Below are 11,150 nucleotides of genomic sequence, written 5' to 3'. Positions count from 1 at the left end.
ATATCTGGGGCAATGGGACAACCCCAGTAGCAAAGCTTCATTCTACCTCCATGCAGCGAGCCACTCCACTGTTTTCTGTACTTCTCTGGGACTCCCTAACTGTGGGCCATTGCTCAGCCTCTCAGAGGAATTGGTTAGAAATCCTCTGCCTTGACTTAAGATGAAGAGGCAATCATGGGTTTGTTCAAAAAATCCTCTTTACAAATCTTTCCTCACCCTCTACTCTCTTTGCTGTTTATATTCCCAATGAGATGGTTTTTTAGTCAAGGGTTTTTAGTCAAAGGGACTTTTAGTCAAGAAGCCCATTCACAGACATTTCCTTTGAAAATTTTCATTTTGGTCTTGCATCTCACTTTAGAATTTCACAACCCATTACATTCTAATATTTCAATTAAATTTTCACTTTGGTGTCTGGCCTTAATAGCAGTTTTTTTCTTCCATAATGATCCTTAGCCAGAGCACATTTAAATTATGTACAGAGAAAATATTTCCATCTTTAAAACAATAGTAGCATTACAAATATTTAGCACCTCATATAAATCAGCTCTCTATATTCTCTATAATGTTACAGAATGGAGTACTAATGAAATAAAATAATTAGCTTCTCTTTGTAGTGGCTATTGCCATTGTTGGTCTGGCACCCTAGTCACCCTCCTTTGAAAAACAGTTCCACATCTTGACAGTAGGTGGAATCATGTGACCCAGGCTGTACCACTCAAAGAATGCACTAGTCCTGGGCACAGGAATTGGTTCAGGAATAGGTCTATGCTTCCAGGTGAGTCAATTCATATTCTTCCCTATGATTTTTCTGCTAGAGATGATAAAATACTATCTTTTCTCCCTGATTATGAAGCCGAAAGCATGAGACCCTAGAACTTCCAGCAGCTATGTCCCTGACACCCAGAAAGAAGCACTATTAGAGGTTGAGAGTCTGAAACCCCTAAGGCTGTCCTAGTGCCTCATATCTTCCTTTATGTGGTCAACTCCAGCATCTCCCCTATGAATCTTATTTTTCACTTGAGTTAATTTAAAAGCTGTTTCTATAATTTTCAATCAAACATGAATGGGCTCTTGATTTTTTAATTCTCAAAAGGTATATCATACCTAAGATCATAAAATGTTTTAAACCCAAATAAACAAAAGTAAGCCTAACTTTAATAGCAACTATAGCATTGATATTAAAAGTAGCTGTAATCCTTCTAAAGACATGAACAAAGAATAAAAGAAGACATTCTACTATTTAAAATTCAAGGGAATAAATTGACAGTAGCAATAAAAAAGATAAGCATATCTTTTCAATTCCCTGATTTTGTGACAACTAAGTGTTTTAACTCCTGGTTCTTTTAGATGCTTTGGTGGGACTAAAGACAAATGTAGCGAGTTCAAAATAGACTAATTAATGGTTAATGAGGACATTGCTTTTAAGTACAGAATACACATAGTAGGAAGATGAAAATGTAAATTTCTTTTCTCAACAAAAGCAAAAGAGAATATATAGAAAGCACTAATTTTTAAAGAATACTTAAAGTGGCAGGAAAATTAACACATCATACATGCCTTGCCTAGATCCAAACATTCCAAAATATACATGTTTGCTTTTATCTATTTATCACCTCATTGAAAAATGACTTTAAGTAGCAAGAGAGTATTTGGACGCCTGCCTTCCAACAGTTTGAATACCCCATTCAAAGAGTCTCCAAAATACATAAGACACCTTGTGCTCATATCATCTTATCATCTCCATTATTATTTACTTTCAGTTTCAGATACTTTTTATAGAAAGCATAAAGGTGAAATCAATTTATGATCTGTGCAGCAAACCGCCATGGCACACATTTACCTATATAACAAACCTGCACATCCCGCACATGTACCCCTGAACTTAAATTAAAATGTGAAGAAAAAAAGAATTTAGAAATATTTGTCACATAGGTAACATAGTTTCATATTTAAATAGCAAGCTGACCTGAATTATATTCTTCATTTTGTTACTGAGTGCAATTTAGAGTATGAGCGTATAAACAGGTTCATGTAGAATAAAGAAAGTCCATTGAATGAGTAACTTATCTTTGATCTGCGGTTTCAAATAAATTTTAACTACGTTAATAAATTCATTTACTAACTTGCTATCACATATTAATGTGTTTTTTTAATTTAACAAGTATATAATAAGAAGAAATTTTCCTCATCTTAAAAGAGTCTTATGATCAAATAGAAGCAATAACCAGGCAAATTCAGAACACACATTAAAATGTCATTATAGTTCTAATGGAAGTGTGTGTGAGTGTGTGTAGGCATGCATGCCCTTATGCACTTGTCTATGTAAGATGTAATCTAATTAAAGAGGACCTAAATTTACATAGGTATGTAAATTCCACAGAAATGGAATTGGGAAATTGAAGAAGAAAACTTCACAGAAGAAATAATATTTGATTTCAGAATTGAAGAATCAGCTGGAGTTTCCCAGGTAGCAAAGTGAGTATAAGGCATTCTATGCAAAGGGAATATAAGATACAAAAGCATGAAGACATGAGAAAGCAAGATGAAGTCAGTAACCAGGTAATTTAGTATGACTAAATCCTAAGGTGAATGTTAAATGGTAAAAGAATAGGCAATCAATAGCTATACTATGAAGTACAACATGTTTGGATTTTTCTCCTGTAGCTGTAAGAAGTGCATTTAAAGTCTTCTGGGTGAGGATATAATATAATCTAATTTTCAGAATTAAAAATTTATATTGGTGCATAAGTGGCTTTAGTCACCATCCTACTTTTTAGGGGTCTATATAACTACTATATTTATATAGTTAAAGAACATAGGCGCTGGATTCAGATTGAAAGGGAGATAATTAAATATAATAAGTATTAAATACAGGCTGGGTGGAAGATGGTTGCCAGCTGAACCACTTGAAATCTATCTGAACTTCATAAAACACATAAGTCTTCTTAATAGGGACCCCCTGTTTCATAATGCATTAATTTTAAAAATTATATTTTAATGTTATTTATAAATAGTCTTGAAACACTAAATTTTCCAAATATACTGCTAAAATTAAAAAGATTATTAGACACACATTTTAAATGAGCTTATTTTTAAAAGTAAGAAAATAGCTTGCCAAAATTGTATCATTGTAAACTGGCTTTTCTTGTTAAATAGAGGGAAAGGCCATAAATCAAATATAATGATTTATATTTTAATTTATATTTATATTTTCTTTTTGTAAAGTAGACCATTCAGAACAGAAGTAACTTTGAAATACTCTATTGTCAAACATGTATCTATTACCTTTTCATATGATTTTCATAATCCATATAGTTATCCCAGACAATTGCCAGAGCTATATGTATTTAAACAGCGTTTTGCTTCCTCTTAGCTTGAATTCTCCATCATTTTGATTGTCAAGTAAAGTTGAACTAGTGAATTTGGAACATCAAAATCTGATCTAGGATAACCATTGGTTACTGTGGTCAATCACGACTTTATGGTCTCTTTTACAGAAATGAGAAAAAAATTGCAGTAAAAGAGTATTTGTACAAATTATTCAAACAGTAAAATTTAATCTCATGGCAATAGAAAATAATAGCTAACATAGTCTCTTCTTTATAAAAGTCCTCAGTTTCTGCATTCATAGAAGTATAAAACATTTTCTTTTTAAGAAAAGATAGCACCACTACTTTTTTAAAGGCCATTTTTTGTGTTTTTTTCTGTTGTTGTTGTTTTTTGAGAGGGTGCCTTGCTCTGTCACCCAGGCTGTAGTGCAGTGGCACCATCTTGGCCCACTGCAACCTCCATCGCCCAAGTTCAAGCAATTCTCCTGCCTCAGTCTCCCAAGTAGCTGGGACTACAGGTACGCACCACCACACCTGGCTAATTTTTGTATTTTTAGTAGAGACAGGGTTTTGCCATGTTGGCCAGGCTGATCTCGAACTCCTGACCTCAGGTAATCTGCCTCCCTCAGTCTCCCAAAGTGCTGGGATTACAGGCGTGAGCCACCATGCCTGGTCTTGAGGCCGCATTCTTAAAAGCATGCAAATATATGCAGCTTGTATGAAAATCACCATGTGATGTAGCTATTTGGTCACATTGAATATTAAAGGTTGCAGGGTTAAGCAGAAGGCCAAAAAAGAGGTGAGTTGACCACGTCTTCCAGGACTTTGAACCACATTTTTGGCATTAAAAACAAAAACAAATGTATTATCCATTGCTATAGTACTTTGGTACCAATGTGTTTTATGCACAAGGGTCATATATTTGTATTTTTCTCTATTGTAATGGATTAATGTTGAGTCCCATAGCACTATAGTATTTGTATTTACAAATAGAAACCACATTTATTCTGAATGCATTTGTAACTAAGTGTATAATTCACAGCTTTATTGCTTGTTTTATGAATCCATTTGACTTGGGACATAAAAAAAATAATCAAGTCTGTATATTTCAGGGCCTGGTCTTTATTTATGCAGAAACTGCTTATTTATTAACATTAAGCATCTCCCATTTGGTCTCAAAAAGACATATAGTTACGTGGAAACAGAGCAGCTTTCAGTTGATGATTGCACAACTACAGATGCTTTTTTCCAACACCGTCACAGCTGAGGAGGTCCACCCAAATGAAAAACAGTACTGATGAAGTGAGAAACAGAAAAGCGGTACCATGCAAATGTTATTACATAATAAAATGCAGGCCAGCACACATTTTTTAAACTCTTTTTATTAAATTTATGTGAATCAAGAGAAAGGGGTGAAAAGTATATTTACTGATGATAAAAAATATTCTCTGGATAATTTCAGTCATCTCATTTAAAATATAGTCTTTAGAAGTTTCTAGTTTTCCCAATATCCTTTTCAGCTTACCATCGTCTACTCCAAAGTTAAGCTTTTTTGATTAAATGAAAAATAGAATTTACAGGTAGTATGTTCCTGAACAGGCAGCATTCAACATCAAGTGATATAACAAAACACTTAAATGAAAATTGGAAGACTGTCCTCACTAATACTAGTCTTAAAATATTTTCAGATGATTCATCTTAACCTGTTTTGACAGCCATGTTAGTGTGTGTGTCTCTCCTGCCCCACCGGGAACGATGCCAGCCATGCAATGCATGAAATCATGGGATGTGTTATGATGCTATCCCTGGAAGATTTCCAACCTAAGTTATACTTACAGCATTATACTACAGGGAGGCTAGCACCCTGATGGATTCTTAAAATACATGCAGATGTGTTTTTTCTGAATATACAGTGCTAGAAATATTGCTTATCCTTCTGGAATGTACTAATATAGAGGCGGATACAAATATTAGACTAATTTTAAAACATACAAAAGTGAATTAAGCATAGCGATTTTTTGCTACCAAAAGTTTTTTCCTCCATTCTTTGTATATATACATATGTGAGGGTATTTGTGTGTACACATATACACATATACATATGTATTATACACATATATAAAGTTTTGTCATCTATTTAATTGTTCTGGTTAAAGTAATCATCTCTAAGTATACTTCCTAGTATTCAATTTTCATTTTCACTGTCATTCATGAGCATTTATTATTTGCCAGTAAACTGTGCTGAATGTTTAACATAGATTATCTCATTTAATCCTTACAATGGGTTTATAAAGTAAGTATTCTTGTATCTGTTTCACCTATGAGGAAATTGTGCCTCTCAGAAATTGAGGCCTGTGTGAGACAACCAATTAGTTAGTAAGTGGGGAGGCCAGAATTTAAATTCAGGCTCTAGCTCTAAAGGCAATGCTCTTAACAAGTATTTCTTTCAAGTCAGCTAACCAATAAACTAACTCAATATATTAGCACAAAAGGAACATAAAAGTGATTCCAATTAAGTATGTTTTAATTTAAAATATCATAATAAATGAATAAAATATGCATCCTAACCAAAGGCAGTAGGAGGGAATTTATTGCTCTACTGAGTCTCCAGCCCAAGAGTCATACCGACATCCAAAAATATTTGCAAGAAGTATAAATCTATCATAGGATCTGAGATATTTTGACACTTTACATTTATATAGCATTTCTGTAAATGTTCTTGATGATTTACACTCCTACAGCATTGCCATTTGCTTGGGTCAAATTTACCCAAGACTGCTTTGCATGCCGTTCATTCAAGAGACTGTGTCACATCTTTAATTTCTGTACAGTGAGTTCTACTCTTCTGGTATATATTTCCCCTTCTGCATTTTCTACTCTCTTCAGAGGTGTATCCAAAGATAGAAAAGATAGGAATGAAATGCAAAAGGCCTATTATCATAAGCTTCAGAGAAAGCATGATAATATATTAACACATTTTGTTATTTGACTTGGATTTACTGGTGATGTGAAACGTTATTTCTAGCAAAGCCATTACTACTTCTTTTCCAAAGGGAGTACAAAGAAGACAAAGCTGGCATTTTTTTATTTTATTTTATTTTTTTTAGACGGAGTCTTGCTCTATCGCTAGGCTGGAGTGCAGGGGTGAGATCTCAGCTCACTGCAACCCCTGCCTCCCAGGTTCAAGCGATTCTCCTGCCTCAGCCTCCCTAGTAGCTGGGACTACAGGTACACACCACCATGCCCAGGTAATTTTTGTATTTTTAGTAGAGACAGGGTTTCACCATGATAGCCAGGATGGTCTGGATATCTTGACCTCGTGATTCACCTGACTCGGCCTCCCAAAGTGCTGGGATTACAGGCGTGAGCCACCATGCCTGGCTGAAGCTGGCATTTTTAATATACCAGTCAGCCCTGAATATAGGCAAGTAATATTTGAAACCCTAATCTACTGGACTTGTGAAAATTCTCATAACTCCTTTTTATTAGACAGCAAAAGCAGGTATGGTCTCTACCCATGGTATATAAACCAGTAAAATAAAACATGCTTTGATGCTACAGTCAATAAGATTGTTTTTGATAGAAGTAAGATAGAGTCAGTCCCTTTTCTAAACTATGGAAAATTAATTAGATAGTACTGAACCTGTAAGTTCTTTTCTTCCTACCCACATGCCCCCTCCTCATACTAGCAGTGAACCTATATGAACTATAACAGAGAGAAATAGTGCAAAGAAAATATGCAGTGCAAAGAAATAAAGAAGCCTTCTGGGACACTGAATGATATAGCAAATATTTTCCAGTCCAAGCGTTGGAGAAAAATAAAACTATGCTTAGTGTAATTTTGTATGGATTTTTTCTATAGTAACCTAGACAAAAATAATAGCTTTAGTCTCAAAAATACAAGTGAATGTCACTGATGTTAAACTCTAAGCAGTTGCAAATAAGGGGATTATGAATTATCTGCAGTCACCATAATATCATGATAAAATAGTACTACCATTCTGACATTGTCTAGCCTGAGATATATTTCTGAAACTGAAAGAGAAAGAGTGCATGATTTGGAGCCAGGACAACAAAGGAAGAATGGAATCTAGATAAGAGTAGGACAGAGCTTTCCTATATCACATCTGAACAAGAGTCTCATTATTTCCTGGTAATAAGGCATCAAAATTACAAGAGCATATACCTTAATTATGTATACATATTGATATCCACTGAAGCATCTTTGTAATAACCAAAGATTGGAAACAACCCAGATTTTCATTAAAGGGAAGTAGTTTCTAGGTGACTGTATATCCATGCAATAGAATAGTATGTAGTTCTAAGAAATACTGAGAAATTTCTCTATACACTAATAAGAAAAGCTTTCTAAGATCTATTAAATGAAAAAAAAGCAAGTGCGTAACTATTTTATAAAATGCTATGTGTTTAGAAAGTGGAGCAAATTAGAATATATATTGATGTTTTCTGGTATTTGTATTTTGGAAACTCAGAAAGCTCACACTGGAAACTAATAAAAGTGCTTATTTGTGGAGAAAGAGTGGGAACTGGGAAGATGAAAGAGTACTTAGCACTTTTTAATATCTGGCTAATATGAAATGTTATCATAATATCTGACTAATGTGAATGTTATATGTTTTAATTAAAAATAAAGTCAATAATGAAATTGAGCATTGCCTATAAATTGCCATTGAATTTTTGACAAAATTCAACCCCATTCATAATAAAACCATCAATAAGCTAGAAATAGAAGGAAAATTTTTCAACTAGATAAAGTATCTAGAAACAACCTTACAACTAGTATATATTAATGGTGAAAAACTAAATGCTTCCCACCAAGATTAGGAACAAACCAAGGACATTCATTCTTACTCCTTTTATTAACATTGCACTGAAAGTCCTAATCAGGGAAATAAAGCAAGAAAAAGAAATAAGACATGCAGATATTAAAGCAAGAGGTAAAACTGTCTTTACTCACAAATTAAATAATTGAGCACATATTTCTTTCTTTCTTTTTTTTTTTAGACGGTGTCTTGCTGTTGTCGGCCCGGACTAGAGTGCAATGGCGTGATCTTGGCTCACCGCAACCTCCGCCTCCCGTGTTCCAGCAATTCTCCTGCCTCAGCCTCCCGAGTAGCTGGGATTACAGGCGCCCGCCACCACGCCCTGCTATTTTTTGTATTTTTTAGTAGAGACGAGGTTTCACCATGTTGGCCAGGCTGGTCTCAAACTTCTGACCTCAGGTGATCCGCCAGCCTCGGCCTCCCAAAGTGCTGGGATTACAGGCGTGAGCCACCGCGCCCAGCCTGAGCACATATTTTTAAGGAAACCACAAAGAAAACTATGAGAACTAACAAGTGAATTTAGTAAGACTGTATAATACAAGCCCCATACAAATGTATAAGAACACATAAAATTAATTGTATGTATGTGTGCTATCAACAAACAATTGAAAATTCAAAACACTATTTGTAATCATAGCAAAATCTATAAAATGCTTAGGCATAATATTAACAAACTATGTGAAAAACCTGTCCTGAAAATTTCAAAACGCTGCTGAGAGAAATTACAGAGCAAACTAAATAGATCAGCATATGATATGGTTTGGCTGTGTCCCCACTTGAATCTCATTTTGAATTGTAATCCCCTTGAAAAGAACGGGACCAGGTGGAGGTAATCAGATCATAGGTGGCGGTTCCCCCATGCTGTTCTCCTGATAGTGAATGAGTCTCATGAGATCTGATGGTTTTATAAGCGTCTGGCATTTCCCCTGCTTGCGTTCACTCTCTCCTGCCACTCTGTGAAGAAGGTGCCTGCTTCTCCTTTTCCTTCCGCCATGATTGTAAGTTTCCTGAGGCCTCCCCAGCAAAAAATGTGGAACTGTGAGTCAATTAATCCTCTTTTCTTTTAAATTACCCAGTCTTGGGTATTTCTTCATAGCAGAGTAAGAATGGACAAATACAGTAGACCACATATATAGATAGGAAGACTAGCTATTGTTAATATGTTAACGCTGCCCAAATTGGTTTATGGACTAGTTCAATATATTCTCAATGAAATATCAGCAGGCTTTTCATAAAAATTGATAAGTTGATTCTATAATTTTTATAAAAACCATAAACAGACTAGCCAAAACAATTTTGAAAAAGATGAACAAAGAAGATTTACAGTACGTCATTTTTAGACTCACTATAATGCAACAGTAATACAGACTGTGGTATAGATTTAAGATTAGATACATAGATCAAATAAACAGAATTTTGAAATCCAAAAATAAACCCATACACACGTATATATGTATATGAATTATGTATATGATTTTAGATGTACATATAATTGTGTGTGTATGTGTATATACGTGGTCCATTGATTTTTGACAAAGATGCTAAGGAAGATCAATGGGGAAAGGGATAATCTTTTCAACAAATAATAACAGAACAATGGAATAGCCATATTTTAAAAAGAAAACTTGACCTGATCTCACATCATATACAAAATTACTTTTCAGTCTATCATAGACCTAAATGTAACAGCTAAAACACATAACTTTTAGTACAAAGCGGGAGAAAAATCTTTGCTGTATTGCAAAAGGAAAGGATTTCTTAGATTGCACACAAAAACCAGAATTATAAGATTAAAGAATGATAAATTCGACTTCATTGAAATTTAAGACTTCTGTTCTTTGAAAGACATGGCTAAAAATAAATAAAAAGCAAGCCACAGAATTAGAAAAATATGAAAGACTGATATCCAAAATCCATAAAGACCTCTTATAACTTAATACTAAGATGACAAATAACTAAAGTAATAATGTACAAAATATTTGAACAGGTATTTCAGGAAAGAAGAAAAATAATCAACATTCACACAAAACAATACTCATCATCCTTATTTGTCAGTGTTGGCCTAAAGGTAGAGCTACGCATTCTTGATTACAAAGAGGCAATTGAGAATTTAGATATGTTTTATGCCTTTAATTAGAAGAGCAGTTACACAGATATATAGACATTTGTCAAAACCATCCAACTCTACACTTTAAATGTGTACATTTTATTTTATGTGACTTATACCTCAAAATTTGATTTTTGAAACAGAAAAAAGTATTAGAAAACAAGGGGACTAAATGTGAAGAAGATGAGGAGAAAGAGTGGCCAAGGAGGTATGAGAAAACCCAGGAGGATATGTACATTGGATACATCTTGAGCCCTACATAAAATGCTCACGGCCATACCCTCTCACTTCTAACCTTCTCTCATGCATTGAACCAGCTTGGCACTAACAATTTCCCAATCTGAAAGTATGAAGGAATTAATGTGCATGGAGCCATCTTTGACTAATAGAGTATGAGAGACAATTAACAAAGCAGTCAGTTTCAAAATGCATTGTGTATGGTTTCATAGGGATTACTAACTTAACAATGCACCCTGTGTTGGTTTTTCCTCCTTCCTTGTTTTACTCATCTGGTCCCTCACTTCCTTCCTAAGGTCATGTTACAATAAACTACCTCATGCATGCTTTTATTACACATTCTGCTTTTTTAAAATGTGGGCTAGAACACAGTTGGAAAGCAAGTAATATGATCATGAAGATAGCTGAAAAGCGTGTGCTTATTATGTCCTAGAAACCCTTTAAGATCTCCACATATATCAACTTATTTAAGTCTGATAACAACCCTATTTTATAGGTGAGAAAGCAGAGGCAGAAGAAAAGTAAGTGATGAGTAGGAAAGTGGCTAACAATAACAAATGCTACTAAAAATTATGAAATTCAATGGATTTGGTAATCGAATATTATTGATAAACTTTATACAAGAAATTTCAG

Source organism: Gorilla gorilla, chromosome 5, assembly GCF_029281585.2.
Source record: "Gorilla gorilla gorilla isolate KB3781 chromosome 5, NHGRI_mGorGor1-v2.1_pri, whole genome shotgun sequence".
Lineage (NCBI taxonomy): Eukaryota > Metazoa > Chordata > Mammalia > Primates > Hominidae > Gorilla > Gorilla gorilla.
This window is presented reverse-complemented; position numbering follows the sequence as displayed.